Genomic DNA, 21,893 nt, shown 5'->3' with positions numbered 1-21,893 from the left:
TTAGTAAGTCAGTTAGGGCTCATTTTAGACCAGGAAAATGTGATCAGGTGTGTTGGTAGATTAGGAGCTGCTCAACTGTCAGAAGGGGCAAAAACACCAATATTACTTCCAAAGAAAAACAAAGTTACTGAACTGTTAATTGAAAGCATGCACAGAAAAAACTTTCATGTTGGTGTCTCACAAACTTTATCAGCGATGCGTCAAACGTACTGGATTCCACAAGGACGTTCAGAAGTAAAAAGAGTTTTGAAAAAATGTACAATCTGCAAACGGTGTGAAGGCGGACCATATAAAATGCCATTAATGCCTCCACTACCAAAGAAACGAGTGAACGAGTCAGCTCCATTTACATATACAGGAGTAGACTATTTTGGACCAATTTTTGTGAAATCAGACACTGGAAGCAAAAAAGTATGGGTTTGCTTATATACATGTCTAGTGGTTCGAGCCATACATATGGAATTAATGCAAGACATGTCAGCAGAGGAATTCTTACTAGGCTTTCGAAGGTTCATTGCTCGCTGGGGTAACCCAAAACAAATAATTTCAGATAATGGATCCCAGTTCAAGTTAGCTAGCAAAACTTTAGAAGAAGCATGGAATGGTGTAACAGTCGATTCAGGTGTGCAAACATACATGGCAAATGAAGGAATTCAGTGGCAATTCATTGTTGAGTTGGCACCTTGGATGGGTGGATTTTATGAAAGATTAATTTGTATTGTGAAACGATGTTTACGGAAAACAATTGGAAAGTTATGTCTAACAAATGAACAATTTAGAACTCTCTTAGCTGAATCTGAAGCAGTGGTGAATTCTAGACCAATTGTTTATATTGGAGATGACATAAATTCCAATATTATTCTTACACCAGCACACTTTCTAACTCTGAACCCTAAAACAGGATTTCCAGATCATAACGAAGAAGATTCTACAGATCCAGAATATTTACCGCAAATCAGTAGTGCTAAAAAATTGCTATTGACATGGAAGAAAGGACAGAAACATCTAAATATGTTTTGGAAAACATGGAGAGATGAGTATCTCCTTAGTCTACGTGAAAGAACTGCCAACAAACTAAGGAATGGAAGAATTCAGAGCAAAACTTTAGCTAAGGTTGGTGACATAGTGTTAATTAAGGAAAACCTTCCACGAGGAAGTTGGAAAATTGGCCGTATATGTCAATTAGTAGTCAGTCGAGATAGTCAAATAAGATCTGGAAAAGTTATGCTACCTAAGAAAAAGACATTAAACAGAGCTCTGAATATGCTTTATCCTATAGAATGTGAAGAGTTAGATGAGGGCTTAAAAATCTCAGATACGGAAAAAGATACTGAGTTGATAAATGACAATACTAGTACTACACGAGAGAGAACACAAAGACAAGCAGCCCGAACAGCAATGAAGAAGATACAAGAACAGTTGGAATCATGATAGACTTTCTTTGGCCTCTGGAGTGTTGCGAAAGTACGCAATTATAAAGACATTGGACTTTTATTTTGACATTGTGTATATAAAATTACATTGTTATTTTAATTATAGTAAATGAATCATACTAGAATATTCTAGATGGATAGTGAAAGTACTTGTGTATATTTATGTTCAAGAAAGTGTTGGCAAATTCCGGAATTTACCCTGTTACTAAAAATAGATTATTTCCCATTTCTCTAGTTAATTATAGTTTGTTCTAGATTTAGAATGTTCTTATGATTTTAGTATATAAGTTAAGGGTTTTTATGGATAATTATCATTGTAAAAATAGTAGTAACAGAATTAAAGAAGTATTATCAGTTGAACTAGAAAGAAAAAGACGGATTATTCCAATGTGGTATTTATTAACTGTACATACTGTAAATAACTGTTAGTTATTGGATTAAAGATATAAAACGATTCCGTGTTAGACTGATTTCGCCACATTCAGCGCATGGCAGATCTGCGAAGTAGTGTTTGTGATACTCATTTTAAAAAATGAAGTTAAATTTAAATTCATCTGAATCGTCGGTGAACATTCATTTCTTTTTTATTCAAGCTGTAATCTTTTCATTCAAAACAGTAGTTACTCAAAATTTAAAAAGAATCTTCCAAGAATCAGAATTCAAACACTAGTACTACATCATCTCGGAGCAGAATATATTGCGATAATCTGTCAACCGGAAGTTTGAGGCCGACGCCTAAGGAAAGTAGCAATAGCAAGCTATAGCAAACTTTCCAAAAATGAGCATTTTTATTCATATTATTTGATGAAACTTTCTCCCAAGAACTATGCATCTATTAAGTACTATTTGTAAATGGTCAAAATATGTCAAAAGAATTTTCTGTTGTTTCTAAACTTATATCTTCTTTATTAACTTGACCCCTCATTCAGAAAAGTTGTACCAAATATAAGAATTTTCCCACTTTTGAGTTTAATAAAAATCTTAAAAATGTTCTTTCTTTTTTTTTCAACAGTAAAATGACCCCTTGTTTTAGGAACAGTCCCTTATTTAAGGGACACCACTTATAATTGGGGGGGGGGGGGGTCCCAACCTGAATACAAAAATAAAATATGTTACAACCAGTATAATATGTCAATAAATTAGTGAAGAAAAAAAACTATTTACTATCTTTATCATGTTTATGGTAGTACAGTAGGAATCCGGGTCCGTCCGCCCTGATTCTGGTTCGCCCTAGTTTCTGTTCGCCCTAATACCTGTTCGCCTCGAGTCCGTTCGCCCTGATTTTATTTTTTAGTATAGTGTTGCGTTGTGTGTATATAATTGAATGTGGTGAAGTCAGTCTACAATTTGGCCGAATATTTACAATATTTTTAAATGTGAAACAACTGAAGACTAAATTGTTGTCTTGCTGCTACGAGGATAAGTTTCTGTGAATTCAAAGACTACAAAATATTTGACATAAAACAACTAAAGACTAAGTCTAAATTTAACTTTATTGATACATTTTAACAATATAAAAATATTCAGTAACAGTTATACAAGATCAATTCCGAACTGTACTTCGCACACCTTTATTTCCTAAACGAATATTTAAAAGCACTAATTTGAATTACTATAAGTGAAACAAATACCAAAAACACAGTCACACTGCTGTACATTGATCACTTGTCATCAGTGTTTTTACCCATCCAAGCTGACTATTTTATTTGAGAAAAAATGTTATTTTCATTATTAATCCATCAAAGACAATTCATATAACAATCAGTGATATCAAAGATTTCAAATGATACCTTATCAGCAATCAAAATTCAATCAACAGTAATTAAAGGTAATTATAAAATAAAGTGTAACAACGCAGTCAAGAACTTTATTTAATTAATATAAATTTGGCAAATATTCTGTATTTAACTTTTAATAGATATAGTTACATAAATTTCAATATATAAATAAATATATATTATATTTCGTTCGTTAATGTAATATAAACATATCATAAATGCATATAGGGCGAACGAACCCAGGGCGAACGGACTATCAGGGTAAAGGGGGGTTCCAACTATATGCTCCCATTCAAATGCATTGATCGGCCAAAAAAAAGGGGGGTTCCAACCCCCGGAACCCCCCCCCCCCCCTCTTCTGGATCCGCCACTGACCCGATATATTCAATTAGACGATGAATGTATATTCAATGAATATTCTACAATAATAAGTAGATCTATTGCTTAATATGTGAAAGAGCTGGAGGATTGATGGAGTGATTTTTATCAGTAACATCACCACGATGTTTGCGAGAAAAATTATCAGCTGATTATGTAGCTAATGATTAAATTTGTTTCCACTTGCATTTTTTAAATCCTATATTTATTAAAATCAATCAAATGTCCTGAAATATTTATGTAAATTATTATCTTCCATCCATAGTTTGTCTTTACTTGTTTAGTAAACAAATTATTTACATTTTCACACAGGTAAACTAATTTGGCTATAAATAGATCATTCACAGGATGTCTGAGTAGAATCTCTTATCTAAAATCGTAATTGTTATAATTTTATTTCTTTAAATAATCAAATTTAAATTTATGAAAATAATCATGAATGATAAAATAGTATTGCATAAAGTTTATGCTTTCAGAGACTATTTATGTTTAGGTCATGGTACTCAGGCTTCTTCACATATTTGTAAACAAACCAATATGGCCGCCACACGTGATTACCTTTGCACATGTGAAAAAAATATTTCTGACAAAAGTCAGATTTCTCTTGTCAAAAGGGATTTATATTTATATTGCAATAAATAATTCAGAAGGAGGTACATTCAGTTTCAATTATATTTCTTATTCTATGAGCATTTAGAGTTTAATCAAATTCTCCCAACAGTAACGTACTGCTCTTGTCAACTGAGTCTTGAATAATTTTTTAAATAGATTCAAACCATTTGAAGTAGAAAGGCATCTAATTCACATGACAAGGAAAACAATGAATAAAAACACCAATTTAATAAGAAATAGATCCTTTTTATTTATTAAAAACAAAATCTTCTTGTCTGCAAGATTGCAAATTCGTAACTTCAAGGGCGAACTTGTATCAGGGCGAGTTGTCCCGATACCAAATCCACGCATGCGTACTACAAATATCTACAGTAAAAACATCCGGTTACAAGTAAACAAATAACGTTCATGGATTTCATGTGGATGAGATGAAATCTATCAATTTACATAAATAAAAAGGTCATATTTACGATAGTGATTGTTTTTCAATCCTAATTTACAAATTAAATGATTCAGATGCTTAATCATGTGCAAAAATCGGTGTCAGGAATCTTAAGTTGTTATGAAATTGTAATACACAGAAACGAATGCGGCATACGGAGGCTCAATGAGTTTAAAGTCGGTCCCATAGGTCTTCAGAAGACTTGACGTCTTCTTCCACCAAAAAAGGGAGAAGGTTTGGTACCATTAAAATGTTTAATACCGCTGCAAATGTTTGCACTTGTCCTAAGTCAGGAATCTGATGTACAGTAGTTTGTTTATGTACTTTATACGTGTTTCTCGTTTCTCGTTTTTTATATAGATTAGACCGTTGGTATTCCCGTTTGAATGGCTTTACACTAGTAATTTTGGGCCCCTTTATAGCTTGTTGTTCGGTGTGAGCCAAGGCTCCATGTTGAAGGCCGTACATTGACCTATAATGGTTTACTTTTATAAATTGTTATTTGGATGGAGAGTTGTCTCATTGGCACTCACACCACATCTTCCTATACCTAGTGTTTGTTTTACGTTTGTTTTTTTGTTTTTTGTGTGAGTCATTGTCAACTTTTCGAAACCTACCAGCAATACATGTAGAAAAGCAACATGCATATACCACTTAGGTTCATTTGTTCCCGCCAAAAAATCCTTATTGGATGGGTTTTTTTTCAAAATAGTTTCTGATATATTATTTTTGTATTACACCATCAAAAATCATATGGATTGAAAAAAAAGCTTACTTATGTAATAGGAAGGAATTGGTTCATTTGGGACAACATCCCTAATGCGCCTCGAAATGAGGAACTAATGCGCCTCAAAATGAGGAACTCAAAAGTCACGTGTAAAGAAAAAATCTCTGTGAAGTGATATTGGACATGTTTCTATTTTTAACAAATGACTGAACTTAATTATTTGTGGTGATTAGGAAAGAAGAGGAACATAGATTAAATGTGTAAAAACTATGGAGCTATTGAATGTGTTCAAAGTATTAAATTTTCAAAGAACTTATTGTGTTTATAAACAGCTGCGCCATGAGAGCATGATACGCCCGACGTCTTAAGGTGTGGAAGTTTTATGCAATAATCATAAATAGTTTCTGAGAAAGTTTTAAGCAATAACCATATATTGTTTTTGAGACACGGCGGGACATGTGAAACCCCCAACCCTGTTTTTTTTTACAAAAAACTAAATATCACTAAAATAAAATTTTGAATCAAAACCAAAAAGTATACAGATCTTTAGATTAATATAACAAAGAAGTGTGTGAAGTTTTAACTTTTAAGCAATAATCATAAATTATTTTTGAGATACTGCGCGACATGTAAAAAAAACTCCCCTGTTTTCAAATACTCAATAACTCAAAAATAAAATTTTGAATCATAACCAAAAAGTATAAAGATCTTAAGATTAATATAACAAAGAAGTGTGTAAAGTTTTAAGCAATAATCATAAATTGTTTTTGAGATACGGCACAACATGTTAAAAAACCCTCCCCCTTTTTTACAAAATACTCAATAACACAAAAATGAAATTTTGAATCATTACCAAAAAGTATACAGATCTTTAGATTAATATAACAAAGACATGTGTAAAGTTTTAAGCAATAATGATAAATCCTTTTTGAGATATGGTGCAACATGTAAAAAAAACCTCCCCCTTTTTTACAAAATACTTAATAACTCAAAAATAAAATTTTGAATCATCACCAAAAAGTATACGGATATTAAGATTAATATAACTAAGAAGTGTTTAAAGTTTTAAGCCATAATCAAGAATCGTTTTTGAGATACGGTGCGACATGTGAAAAAAACACACCCCTGTTTTAGTTACAAAGTGCCGTAACTCAAAAAGTTTTAATCTTATTTTCACCAAAAAGTATACAGATCATTTGACCATCATAAGAAACAACTATCTCAAGTTTCATAAAATTTGGATAAGTCGTTCTCAAGTTACGGTGCGACATGTTTACGCCGGACAGACAGACAGACGGACGGACAGACAGACGGACGGACAGACGGACGGACACCGGACATTTGTATACCATAATACGTCACGTCAAAATTTTGACTGGCGTATAAAAAGGGGATATTTTACCACAAGGAGCCGCATCACAAAAGGATGTTCGGGGTTTGCTAATTTACGGGAAAAGTAATCTCACTTCGTACCCCGAAAATTTAACCACATATGTGAAAATGTCACAGCTTCGAAACGAGCTATCATACATATCCAAGTTTACGATATGGACTGAGCTACAGGAAAAAACGTTTCCATTACCGCCTATGTAAAAACAATTAAAGATATTGAACCATTTCAGAACAATAAACACCTTTAATTGCTACACAGTTTTAGTATTTATTTTCACCAACACAAATGACACTTTGTTTGTAAAGTCAAACATTTATCCAAATCGTTTTAATATTTTTTAGCTTTTCTAATTTGTTATATTATAACGTATATGGCTAACATCCTGTGAAATCAGCGTTTATCGATGTTTTTAAACCTTAACTTTTATTATCAAATCTATTGTATTTATCACCAAAGAATTTATCCTTTTTTTTTTCTTAAAAAGATTTTTGGGTCATCCTTTTGCTTTTATCCAGCTCTTTAATACGCTCCTATAACATTTTGGAATATTTGGTAAATATTGATCGACTCTCAAATTGTTATAATTGATATTCCTTATAACTTTAAGTAACTGTCATACAAGTGGGAGGTTTAGCTAGCTATAAAACCAGGTTTACGCCACCATTTCCTCGGAAAACGCATGTACGAGGTCAAGAATAGTGTAGTTGTTTACCACTTGTTCCGTTGATTGATATTGTCTGGTTTTGTCAGTTTTTATGGACTTCCCTTTTTGAATTTGCATTGGAGGTCAGTATAATCAAAGATTTCATTATAAAAAAATTTCCTAACATAGTGAGATCCCGCTTTTTCCAAAGAAAGTAACAGTTTGTCCAACTTCTCTATTTTATTTTCAATATTTGATATTTCACTCTCTTCTGATCATGTCAAAAATAAATTCCTAAAGATTTATGGTTTATCTGTCCACATGAAATTAGCTATTTTATTCTTACAGTTGTTTTAGTTTTATCTATAATCCTGAGTGAGTACAAATATTTCAATTTCATTCAATGTTAGTTCGGTGTCACTTTCATCATTAATATATATAAAATATCATATGGCCTTTTTCAATATCACACCTGTATCAACCCGAGACCTAAATACTCTGCTCATATTGATTATATTGGTTTAGTATTGATAAGGAGTTTGATATTGAAAAGCCATGTGATATTTTCTATATACAGATTACAGATAAGGGTTTTATAAAGCGTTTGCATATCATTACGGTACGATTACCATTAAGTGTATTACATATACAATTTACTTGTATTATAAACTAAGTATATAGCAAAATATTGTTTCATCAGCTAATTGGCTTATTTTAGTATCATGTGGTTTCGTATCAATTTTATCTGAAACCCTTTCATATCTGTTATTTCGAAGTCTCAGTGTCAGTATCTCAATAGATAAAACAAACGTAAAAAAGACAAAGGACACCCTTGGCACCTCTTGAATTATTAACACTTCTGGACTTCATTCATTCTTTGTCAATAAATGGATTTTTGACCGAGAAATTGTTTAATGAACAAATGCTTAATTTTTGTACTTTATTGCTCGTTATTCAAACAGAACGTGATCACTAACACCATAGATAGGTGCATGGATCTCAATAACATGTCTACATCTGTAGTATTAATATTGTTTATAGCTGTTGTAGCGTATCTGTAACTTTTGTATGGTTATAGCCTTTTTGTTATCAACCATCAACATGTTCTGAATGAACCAACAAATGTATTATCTACCTGTAACATTATAATCTCTATTAGAAGTATAGCAGGGTTCCCCTTATTTTCTGTACTCCTTTTCCGGGCCATTTACTCGTCAAAGGAATCTATTGAATCACATATTACAACGATTTCTTTTATAGTATTAATAAATGCAGTGATACATGGTTCATCAACCATCCTTTATATCAAATGATATTTTTCATTTGGTGTATTTCGTGTTTGAGTTATTTCTTTTTGCTGATATGTTATAGTGTAAACTGTTTCATATTTTACTTACCAATTTTAGTACAAGCAAATCTGATGAAAGAACCTGACTAAATAGCAGAGGACAATTATAAAAGGTTTATTCAAATGGAAATTGTTCCCAAACTATATTTTGCAAAAGTGTTGCAGTCAATATAATAAGTTTAATTTTGTTGATTTTATATAAAGGAATATGTGCATGGTGGCCCTTCCCAACATGGCAGCAATGGGAATACAATTGTTTTTCTACCAAACCAATTCGCATGACTGTTCATCTATGCATTGCAAGAGACATTTTAACTTTCGACGAACACGGTCTTTTTCCATTTTATGTATATTCGATTCCCTTCGGTGTTTTCTATCGATTGTACATTTAAACAACAGTAGACTACTAATACTTTTACTTTTCCTCTTATCTACTACTGCTATTTACGTTTTACATCACTATATTCAAAATATGTACAATGTTTATAGTGTATAATTTTTCACACAATCGATTCAAAGAAATATATAAGTTAACCAGAACTAAGCTGTCAATTACATGTCAGCAAACTAGGTTTTATTTTTTTGAAAGCGCTTTCAGGCTTAGAAACTATGACCTTTCATAGACAATATGAGTACTGCGAAAAGGGGTCATCTACATATTGGTGCAAGAAAGGGTCTTTGTGACTTTAAATAATTAAAAATTTGGGAAAATGTATTAAAATTAAAGTGGTACTTAATCGTAAAAAAAAATCATGTTTGAGTCCAAATATACATTTTACCTATATCTTTTTACATCGAATATGATTTTCATTTGTGCGGTTCGAGTTGAAGATCAATAAAATTGAGAAAGGAAATGGTGAATATGTCAAAGCGACAACCACCCGACCATAGAGCAAACAACAGCCGTTTGTTCAAATTAAATTTTAAGGAATATTTCTGACTATACTGAGCATGTTGTGTGTTTTAGTCGAAGTTCGAAATACAAATGAGTCATAGTTCCATTAAACAGTCAGATGATACTTGTAAAACAATAAAAAACAAGTGAAACTGCGAGCTACTGCTCACTGATGATACCCCCGCCGCAAGTGGATAATATTAATAGTGTAAAAATATGCAAGTGTTCGGTAAACAGGAAGTTGTCGAGTGATGATTCTGAAAACGCATCACACGGTATAGTTGACTTATATAAATCCTGAAACCAAATTTCAGAAATCCTTATATTGTAGTTCCTGAGAAAAATGTGACGAAAATTTTCAACTTGGCTATCATGTGTAAAATCATACAAGTGTTCGGTAAACAGGAAGTTGTCAAGTGATCAATCTGAAAACGCATCACACGGTATAGCTGACTTAATTTAGATAAACCCTGAAACCAAATTTCAGAAATCCTTGTATTGTAGTTCCTGAGAAAAATGCGACGAAAAATATTCATGGGACGGACGGACTGACTGACGGAAGGACAGACAGAGGTAAAACAGTATACCCCCCCTTTTTTAAAGCGGGGGTATAAAAAATCATACATTGAAAAACAAACCGACGAAAAGACAGTCTATAAAATTCATCATAAAAACTAAAAACTGAGCAAAATGAACCACAAGATTTTGCGGAAAGGGTACAAATAAATACAAATATTTCATTGGCACAAACTCAATTACAATAATTGGCAACGGCCCATACAACTAGTATACTAATAGTAATGATGCAGCAATTATAAATATCAATATATATATATAGGTTAATTTGTAAGAATAGACTACTGACATAAGTATATTGTATGTTATAGCTTCAAATTGTTCATATTACTCATTTATAAGTACATTTTTCTTTAATTCAAATGATTGATTAATAAAAGATGATATTAATCTAAGTGTTTTTCTACACTTGTTATTAAGTAATAGTTTGATATATTCATCCTCAGTTTTAGATTGCTTGTCATAATTTTTAAAATTGGACAATTTTGATATAAGAACATTTCTTTCTGATTCATATTTTGTGCAATGCAAGATAAAATGTTTTTCGTCTTCTATATTTTTATTATGACATAATTTGCACAACCTTTCTTCTCTGTTAACTTGCATGTATCTACCTCTTTCAATTTCAAGATTGTGTGCACTTAGCCTTAATTTTGCCAAAGGTGCCCTATCTTTCAACATATTCAATTGGTCAACATAGTGTGCACGTTTATTTGAAAAACAAAAATTTCGAAAAAATGATAGTTTTGATGGTTCTGTAATATATGAATTCTGTTCTTGTAAAATTTGGTCATGAATTCGTTGTTTTATTTGAGCAAGCATAAGTGTAATAGGTACATTAAAAGATGTTAAATATGAGAAACCCAGATTATGGATACATTTCTTCATATTACTTGTCCATAGGTTGTTTTCTCTTGTTTGAATAAATATGTCATGAGCTAAGATTTTATTAGATGAGATTAAATGATCTAAAAATTTCATGGAAGACAACAAAATTTTAGCTTTTAAGGGGACGGACGGACTGACTGACGGACTCTGACGGAAGGACAGACAGAGGTAAAACAGTATTCCCCCCCCCCCTTTTTTTTAAAGCGGGGGTATAAAAAATCATACATTGAAAAACAAACCGATGATTTTATGATTTTATTATTTTATTATTTATGTATGTCCTATTCCGCATGTAGCATCCATCGTATTGCTCATGGCCAATACAAATTCGGTGATAATTATCATTCAGTGATGTAACAATCGAGGAAAATTGGAAATAATCGAGGCAACGACAGTGAGAGGATATTCATGGTCATCGGTGAAATAGATATTTCATAACGCTCAACTAATACGTGATAGATTCTGTTAAATTTTTTACAGTGATCCGTTATGAAATATTTCATAGGGGCTAAAACTTATACTCATTTTACCACGGGTTTACACATTATGCAAAATGTTTACCATGCGCGATAGCTGTAGCATCGTCTTTTCAAACACAATATAAAACATGTCATTAATTCAGTTTTTGTGTTAAAATATTTGAAAAAAAGGATAAAGCTGTGGTACAATGAATATATATACAATTTCCCAATGTATAATTATTAATTAATTACAATCAGAAAGTGAGCTGGCACTAGGTTTTGTTCCAACAAGTATTTGTGCAAATAAATTCCTTACCTGAAAATATTTAATAATTCTGAATTTTATTTAAAGGGCATTACCTATCAAATCCATGTTCTCAGATTTGACTCAAATATTTGATTTATAACATACTAAAACGTATATTCAAATTTTAAAATTAATAAACACGATGAAATGTATCAGCATTTCCTGTGTACTTAAGTTTTGACGCTATCTAATTTACCATCGAGGTGACCTCCGAAGAATGACAGTGGTCATATAACGCAATGTCAATATAAATATAGATATAAACGGATAGCTAACACGTGCAATTGGATTTGTCTATGTCTGTTTGATTTCATATTTATAGAACAAATATGCTACTCATCGTTTTTACATGTATTTTGTGTAAAGGACCTTAATATCGTCCCCGTCAATTATTAATTGGAATGAGTGTCGTAATATCATCCACGGCTCACTCCGTACTTACTGTTTGAAATTGATAAAACGAGAAAAAGCTGACAAAAAATCTTTGAACTCTTTTTTTAATTCAGTAATGAACATAGTTGATATACATATACAACATTTTTTGGAACATTTTACTCTTAACAATAACCATAAAACCCCTATTTCTCGTATCAAACATAAACTAAAAGAACTCGCCAAGAAATTTGTTTTTGTCCCGGCTAATAAAGCTGCTAATGATATCATTATTGTTTGACGTTAATTTAACATTGAAGTTCTGCAAAAGGAAATAACGACCTTACTAACATTCCAACTGACTCCATTTTCGGAAAACGACATTTGTATCAAATATAAACTTTGAGCTACTTATTTACAAGCAGAACCAAATACAATGAAAGTTCCAACTATGTACTGGCTTCCAAAGCTACACAAAACACCTTTCAAATATAGATTCATTGCGTCTTCAAGCCATTGTTCCACTACTAAATTGTCTATTATAGTTACTAATACACTTGGTACAATCAAATCCCTAATAATGAATTGTTCAAATAAGGCCTTTGAAAATAGTGGTATTATCACTTTTGGAGTGTCAAAAATTCGTCGGAAGTACTTGATAAATTGCATGCTTATATTGGTGATTTTGAATCTGTTCAAAGTTTTGATTTTTTTTACCCTATATACCACTTTGCCTCATATTCTTATAACGATAAAATTCACACACCTAATTGAATGGGCATTTAAAAAGTCAGAATGCGAATATATATGTTCTTACTCTTTTATGTCATTTTTTAGTAACAACAAACAAAAGAATTATGTCAATTGGACATGCTTTGATACTTTAACTGCCCTTGGATTTTTATTAGATAACATTTTTGTTCACTTTGGAGATTCCGTATATCGTCAAGTTATCGGAATTCCAATGGGAACTAACTGTGCACCACTTATTGCGGATCTGTTTCTGTATTATTATGAGTTACAATTTATGACTAAAATCAGCAAAGTGTTTAACCCCGCCACATTATTTATGTATGTGCCTGTCCCAAGTCAGGAGCCTGTAATTCAGTGGTTGTCGTTTGTTTATGTGTAACATATTTGTTTTTCGTTCATTTTTTTACATAAATAAGGCCGTTAGTTTTCTCGTTTGAATTGTTTTACATTGTCTTATCGCGGCCTTTTATAGCTGACTATGCGGGATGGGCTTTGCTCATTGTTGAAGGCCGTACGGTGACCTATAGTTGTTAATGTTTGTGTCATTTTGGTCTTTTGTGGATAGTTGTCTCATACCACATCTTCTTTTTTATATAAAGACCCATCGAAACAACATCTGATACAAAAATTTAACAATACTTTTATATATTTGGATGATATATTGGCTCTCAATAATGACGACTTCAGTATGAATACTAAAGGTTTTTATCCTGTTGAACTAACTTTGAATAAAGATAATACTAATAATGAACACTGCCCTTTCCTCGATCTTGATATCTATATCATTAACGGGAAACTCAATACTAAAATTTATGATAAGAGATGATTGATCATTTCCTATCATTATATTTTAATTATCCATTTTTAGAAAGTAAAGTTCCCTTGGTGTTTATATATCTCAACTTATAAGATTCACTTGTGTATTAAACACCGTATTAGATTTTAGCGAGAGAAATTTGTGTTTTTACTGAAAAATTATTACACCAGGGTTTTCGATATCACAAACTAGTCAAAACATTTACTAAATTGTATCATCAGTACAAGGACATCATTCGTAAATATAATTCAACATGCAGACATCTTATACGTTCAGGTATTTCACATCCAATTTTTATGGTAATATTCTTTACAAAGCACAATAATGTCGGCATTTACCTCAAAAGCTGACAAACCTTTTAACAGACTTATTAAGAAGGGATATAGTCACGATACTGTTGTCAGGTAACTAAAGATTGTATATTTTGGCTTTAATATTGATTCACTTATAGGGTCTTTCCATCGGAAATAAACACATTTATTCTAAAACCAGTTGTTGGCATGATATGGGTTATGTTCTTCTCATATACTTTATGATGGTATAATACTAAACCCCTAACGGGAGGGATTGTATTTGATATTCATATAATGAAGAAATAATCTTTCAATCAGTTTAATTCAGGTTTAGAGCTGGCATGTCAGTAACTGCTATATATGGCATGAAGATAGAATTGTTACAGATCAGCTGAAATATCTATTGTATATCTATAATACTAAAATTACGAGGTCAAATTTGTCAGCCGTCATCGGGTAAAAACGACAAATCAAAGAATTCAACTCTATATATAACTAATATAGGACAATGGTGTAGATTAAAAATTACACCACTCCAGACCCTTTTGTTTTCCACAGAATTTAAATTGCCAATAATTAACAAGTTCCGGGTCGAATCCGATACCGATACCAATAGTATATTCACCTGTTAGCTATTACCTTATCTGTACGTTTCACATTTGACAGGCGCACCACCAAACGGTGTATTTAGGATTTTGCTATATACACGGGTCATAATCAAAGGGCTGACACTACTAAATTCAATCATTGTCAAATTGTTCCCTATTGTAGTTTTATTAGGCAATCAGCAAGACTTTCTAAGATAACTAATATACGACAATGTTGTTGATTAAAAAATACTCCATTCCTGGATAGCCAGGACCTTTTGTTTTCCAAATAATTAATATTACCAATAATTGATTTGTTCCAGGTCGACGGGTTCAAACAGAAAGATTTGAAAGCAGAGAAAACTTTGTATCTTATAATCGACATGACTTTATCAGTTGACAATACTAATTGCTAAAATAAGGCTTAGGCATAGTTATATACTTTAATTCAATCACGGACCCGCGATATCAAACAACATTTTCCAAAAGACCAAAAAAGTGAAAAAGTATATTCAAACAAAACGCATTTGACTAACAGGTCGAACAACTGATGTTCTTTAACCCTGCTGACTGCCATTGGCGATTGCCAAATAAAATTGATCACAAGATGTAACAAAATGGATATTAATATAAATTTAATACTAATCAGAAAACAATTAACTTGGGGCCACGATGTTATGCCACAAATATAAGGTGTCAATATTTTTTAGTACACCAGATCCGGATTTCGACAATAAATGTCTCTTCAGTGATTTTAGGAATCGAAACGGTATTTGGAAGGCCATATAAAATGTACCCTCATTTTTAGATAGACTCTTGAATTTTAAGAGTCAATATAGGATGAACGGATCATATAAACCGGACGGAAAATATGATACAAGCCCAAACGAAAAAATATAAACAAGTCTAAATTGAAAACTACGTTCAAACCTATGATTGCGTTGGATAAAAACCGCAATTTTTATATGTGTGCATGTAAAATATATATAAGTGTCTAAGAATGTAACTTTAACACACTAATAAGTGGTATAAAATTAGTTGTTATATTTTATTTATTATTCACGCAATATTTCGCTAAACAAATTTGCTTCATCGGACGTTTTTACTAAATTTTATCAACGTGCACAGCCGGTCGATTTTACTTACTTCCAAAACTCCACAAAGAAGGGATTCCAGGGAGACCTATAGTATCAGCTAATGGCCATCCCACCGAAAAAATTTCAGAATTTGTTGATTAACACCTCAGACCACATGTTAAACAACTACCATCTCATATTCAAGATACGACTGACTATTTGAAGAAAATGAATTCATTAAGTCCTTTGGTACCTAACAACACAATTTTGGTTTCAATGGATGTGTGTTCTTTAATATACACTAATATTCCAAAAGATATAGGAATAGCCGTGTGTGAAAAAGTATGGAATACTCAAAAGGATAAACATCCCCAAACTGACTGTCTAGTTCAATTGCTCAAGCTAGTGCTTGAAAATTTTACAACTTTATTTTCAACGACAAGCACTTTTTACAGATTGACGGGACTAGTATGGAAACAAAAATGGCACCTTCTTTTGCCAACATTTTTATGGGGAATCTCGAAGAACGCATCCTTTTGAGTGAGCCATACCCTTGTCATGGCTCCGTTTTATTGATGATATTGACATGAAATGGAACGATACTGCAGAACATTTGCAAGATTTCTTAGATCATTGTAATCAGTTCCATCACTCAATTAAATTTACATCTGAATTTTCAAGCGAGAAAATTGCTTTTCTCGACACCACCACATTTGTAAACTAGAGGCTCTTAAGAGCCTGTGTCGCTCACCTTGGTGTATGTGCACATTAAACAAAGGAAACAGATGGATTCATGACAAAATTGTGTTTTGGTGATGGTGATTTGTTTGTAGATTATACTTTACTGATCATTCTTGCCACTTACAATTTTCTCTATCTGTAATAAACTTGGCCCTTTAGTTATAAAGGAAAATATTTTGTAAAAACTTACCAAAATTTACCAAATTCATGAAAATTGTTAAAAATTGACTATAAAGGGCAATAACTCCTTAAAGGGTCAACTGACCATCTTGGTCATGTTGACTTATTTGTAGTTCTTAATTAATTTTGCTGAACATTATTGCTGTTTACAGTTTATCTCTATCTATAATAGTATTCAAGATAATGATCAAAAACAGATAAATTTCTTTAAAAATTACCAATTGGGGGGCAGCAACCCAACAACCAGATGTCCAATTCATCTGGAAATTTCAGGACAGATAGATAATTACTAAATAAACAAGTTAACCCCTTGTTTAATTTGCTTTAAATGCTTTGGTTTCAGAGTTATAAGCCAAAATCTACATTTTACTCCTATGTTCTATTTTTAGCTATGGTGGCCATCTTGGTTGGTTGGTTGGGTCATCGCACACATTTTTTAAACTAGATACCCTCATAATGATTGTAGCTAAGTTTGGTTAAATTTGGTCAAGCAGTTTCAGAGGAGAAGATTTTTGTAAAAGATTACAAAATTTACGAAAAATTGGTTAAAAATGACTATTAAGGGCAATAACTCCTTAAGGGGTCAACTGACCATTTTGATCATGTTGACTTATTTGTAGATCTTACTTTGCTGAACATTATTGCTGTATACAGTTTATCTCTATCTGTAATAATTTTCAAGAAAATAAGCGAAAACGGACAAAATTTCCTTAAAATTACCAATTCAGGGGCAGCAACCCAACAACGGGTTGTACGATTCATCTGAAAATTTCAGGGCAGATAGATCTTGACCTGATGAACAATTTAACCGTGTCAGATTTGATCTATATGCTTTGATTTTGAGTTATAAGCCAAAAACTGTATTTCATCCCTATGTTCTATTTTTAGCTGTGGCGGCCATCTTGGTTGGTTGGCCCGGTCACGCCACACATTTTTTTAACTACATACCCCAATGATGACTGGCCCAAGTTTGGTTTAATTTGGCCCAGTAGTTTCAGAGGAGAAGATTTTTGTAAAAGCTAACGACGGACGACGACGACGACGACGACGGACGACGGACGCCAAGTGATGAGAAGAACTTAAAACGGGGTCATGACAACTGATCTCCACACAAAGAAAACTGATAAACACCAGTTCCTTTCTCCAAAAAGTTGTCACCCGAAACACTGCTCCAGGAGTATACCTTACAGTCAAGCCATCAGACTAAAGCGAATTTGATCCTCGGAATCCAAACTTAACTATCGTTTGGGACAACTAAAAACATAGCTGAAATCAAAAGGATATAAAACCAAAAACATCACAGACGCTTTTGATAAAGCCAAAGAAAAAGATCGAGTTTAAATTACAGGGCTCCATTCACTCGGGATGGATGTATAAGTACGTAGCCACGTTCAATTATGTTACCTCATTACATAAAACTTATTTTTCTTATCATTATTGGACTGCTATTCGTTTGGGAGGCTTAAATATGTAGTTTCTGTTGCAATTGCCCTACCGTTGTCAAATTTGAAATATTATACCAACTTGGATCGGTTAGGACATTTTTGATTTTTTTGTTTGAGGACTGCCCTCAATGCAGTTATAACATCTAAACTGTCACAACCTTTGGAAATTTAGAGTTGTGCCAGTTCACACCGAAAATAACTATTTTCATTTGGCATATCTTTGTAATCTTTGCGCTGTGTTTGGAAATTTTTAAATTGTATCAGCGTCTGTGGTGTTCGCTTAAATTGTATAAATTCAAGATTTAGAAAAAGTTTCTCAGTTTGAATATATTGACATGATTCATTTGACATCTTGCTATTATTGAAGAAGGATATCTGTTATCAGAAATATCTAATATTTGTTCATTTTATAGTTATTTAATGGTGATGTTGTACCCTTTTTGACTTGTTATATATATATATATATATATAAATGCCCCTTTCAGAAATCGTGCTTTTGATATATTTGTATCATAATACACAATAAGAAGTTTGAATTTGCATTTTGGTCCCGGTCAATTTTTAAATATGAAAGCTTTTTTGCATAAATTGTTTGCATTTTGCATGTTTTATGGGTCATTTTCTGTTTGACAGTCCGTATTTTCAAATCCGTACCGCACATAGGTCGAGAAAATATTGTAGTGATTTCCAACAAATATTTCATGCTCGAACTTTTTAGCTTTTGATAGATAAATGTCAAATGTTTTAGAAAAGGTATCACTCAAATGGATTCAAATTCTACTTTGGACCAAATTTTGTGGAATTTCATGACATTTTCACCCAACCCCCTCCTTTTTGCAATATATTGTATCAAATAAATGCAGATTGCAGATTGTTGCCATGTTTACACCAAAAATATATCACATTTCACCATTTTAACATTTGGAAATCAAATCTATGGAGATGCTGTTTCCATACATATGTACATACATGATACAAACAGAAAGCAAGGTAAGAAAGGTGGTTAATAATTATGAGAATCAATTCTTTAAGTTTTATTTTTCCAAGCTGTGTAGTGCTACCTATGCAAAAAATAGAACCTACTATTGACATTATTGATGATCCGTGTTAATGTTTTGAAGGTCAGATAAGCCCTGTCAGACGGACATGTACGCATTACAATCATTCATACACTTAAAATAGTTAACTTATGCCTTTTAGTGTCTGAGAAACAGACTTAACCAAAGGAATCAGAAAATTGATCAATGAGTTTAAGGTCAAATGAACTCTGCAAAACCTTGCATTAATTCCGTAGTGATAGACCACACATAGTAACCTATCGCCTGTATTGTCTAAGAAACGACTCAACCAGAAAAACACAAGGCTGATTTTGGAATCACGAAAATGAGATCAATGTCAGACTAACCAATCAGACAGATATGTACGCCAAACAATCATTTCATACACCAAATAAAGTTGACCTAGTGGTCAAAGTACACGGGAAACGTTCCTTACAATGAAAACTGAACTTATGATCCAATAAAAAATTTGCAGGGGGTTCCGCGGAACCCTGTGTCTCGCCTACGATTGCTGTTGTCAGTGTTAAAGGGGAATGTTGACTTAAAAATGTGTTCATTTATCAAGAAAATACAGAATTTAAAAAAAATCTAACCTTATCTTTAGATGCTATTTCTTTGTCTAGAGGATTATACTCAGTCAAAGTTTCAGACCTTCAATAATGAGCAAATCCATATAATATATTGACTTACAAAAGGCGTCGACAATACAAAAAGTAAAACAATTCGAACAAGAACACAATGGCCTAATTCATGATCAAACAATAACTAAACAAAAAGAATTATAACATAGTTAATGTTTACAGTGGAGAGACTATTGTTTTGTTAATTTATTAGGTTACTGAAACTTAAGGATTCCAACAAACCTGACTAATATAAAGACTTTCTATAACATTTTCGAAGAAAACACAGTCTTCGTTGTCACCTTCCGTTTCTTCGAATTGTTCAATAGCTCGGTATCCAAATTCCTCTGCCTGGCCTTCTTTTGAAAGTATTAATGCTGAAGGGAAATCTATTCTTGCCCTCACTCCATTTGAGAACATAAACGCCTTTGCCCAAGGATTGTCATCATGAAAATCGCTTCTGAATTGTTGACCAAATCCACATGACTTTGTTCCTAGTTTTATGGTAGTAACTAACAATTGGGCACCCATCTGAAAAATATAACATTGTCGTAAGATTCATGTTTTAAGTGATATTTTAAGTATTTTCTCTACTGAAATGATATTAAATTAAATTTTAAATTATATTAGGAATCGGTGTAACATCGCAGCTTTCTTTTGTTTGTCTTTTACATGAGAATTCCGAATATGTCCACTGTTATTGTTCCTTACTAACAGCATTGTTGTTGCTATATGTTCATATACATCAAATCGAAATAATGTATGAAATTGTTTTTAAAGATGTAGATATTGTAGTCATCCAGTGAATTCAATAATATTAACCATGAATGTACCCCCGGAATATGGTAACATTTTTTGTTTATTCAAGGTCTGAAATACCTACATGGACTGGAACAAAACGTAAAATATTTACCTAAATTGGTAAAAACGCAAAAATGAAACTTGAATTTCAAATGTGTTTCGATCACAATTTTGTATTTAAAAATATCTTTAGACAAGAGAATGTGTGCCACTACATTGGATGTTTTTGTTGTTGTTGTTATGACCATCAGGTATCTGGTCTTTTTTTTTTAACTTTTGATTTTTTTATTTCCAATTACAACATATACATGACATACATACAATATAATACATATAAGATAAATACAATGTCATTTTTATAAATAAGTCTTAATTGGAAATATTTTACATTTTCTATTGAAAAGATAAAAAAAATTAAAAAAAAATAAAGAAGAAAAACAAAAAACAAAAAAACAATAAAAAAACACAAAAGGATTATCCAGTTACATCCCTATCTATATTTTAAATATCACATAATTATGTTGAAAAAAAAAAATATTTTCAAAATTAACGAGACATATTTATTTCGTAACAATCATCAACACAAATCAAGTACATAACATGACAATAATATTTTCTTTAAAATAGATTATAGTTAAGTAGTCATAAGTAATTGTAACAACAACAAAAAAAGACATTAGCTGGTATTCAATAAAAGTTTTTCAAAAACATTCCATACATTGTCAAAATCTTTTGATTTTTTACAGCTATCACACTCTCTAGTTTATACATATCTTTCAGCTTTATTATAATTGCTTGCAATGAGAGATTCTTTTAAAGCATCATCTAGAATTATACACATATTGTTTAATATAAAGAAAAATCATGTTATATGGGTTGTTGGGATATATTTTGGATAAGTCTCCAAAAAGAAAGTTTAATTTATTCATTGGGAGACTTATTCCACCGGAAAGGAACCAGTTATCAATATCCTGTAGAAAATTTTGTACAGTATTGCAATTCCAAAATAGGTGTTCTATAGACTCATTATCTGATTTACAAAATGTACAAAAAGGATCATCCCTCAATTTATTTTAACTAAATACTGATTTGTGGCAATAATGCAATGGTTAATCCTATATTGCGACCACTGTAATTTACTATTTTTAGTAACAGCAAAAGGCAGTCTAAAGATCTTTTTCCAGTTCAGATTTTGTTCACCTAAAATGTTAACCTACTTAAGCTGTCCAGTAGGTATAACATTATTTCTTGTCAGTACAGAATACATAT

At 32.0% G+C, this 21,893-nt stretch overlaps 1 long non-coding RNA gene across 1 annotated transcript in view; it reads right to left on the bottom strand.

Annotated features, from left to right (window-relative positions):
• LOC143049856 (uncharacterized) overlaps positions 1–21,893 on the bottom strand; it is a 78,709-nt gene that overhangs the window by 20,846 nt on the left and 35,970 nt on the right. Inside the window, exon 2 of the long non-coding RNA XR_012970336.1 lies at positions 20,067–20,354. This is a non-coding gene — a long non-coding RNA (uncharacterized LOC143049856). The remainder of the gene's footprint in view (positions 1–20,066; positions 20,355–21,893) is intronic.

Source organism: Mytilus galloprovincialis, chromosome 10 (assembly GCF_965363235.1).
Source record: "Mytilus galloprovincialis chromosome 10, xbMytGall1.hap1.1, whole genome shotgun sequence".
Classification (NCBI taxonomy): domain Eukaryota; kingdom Metazoa; phylum Mollusca; class Bivalvia; order Mytilida; family Mytilidae; genus Mytilus; species Mytilus galloprovincialis.
Note: the sequence above shows the minus strand (reverse complement) of the source record. Positions and strands in the feature narration are given on the sequence as shown.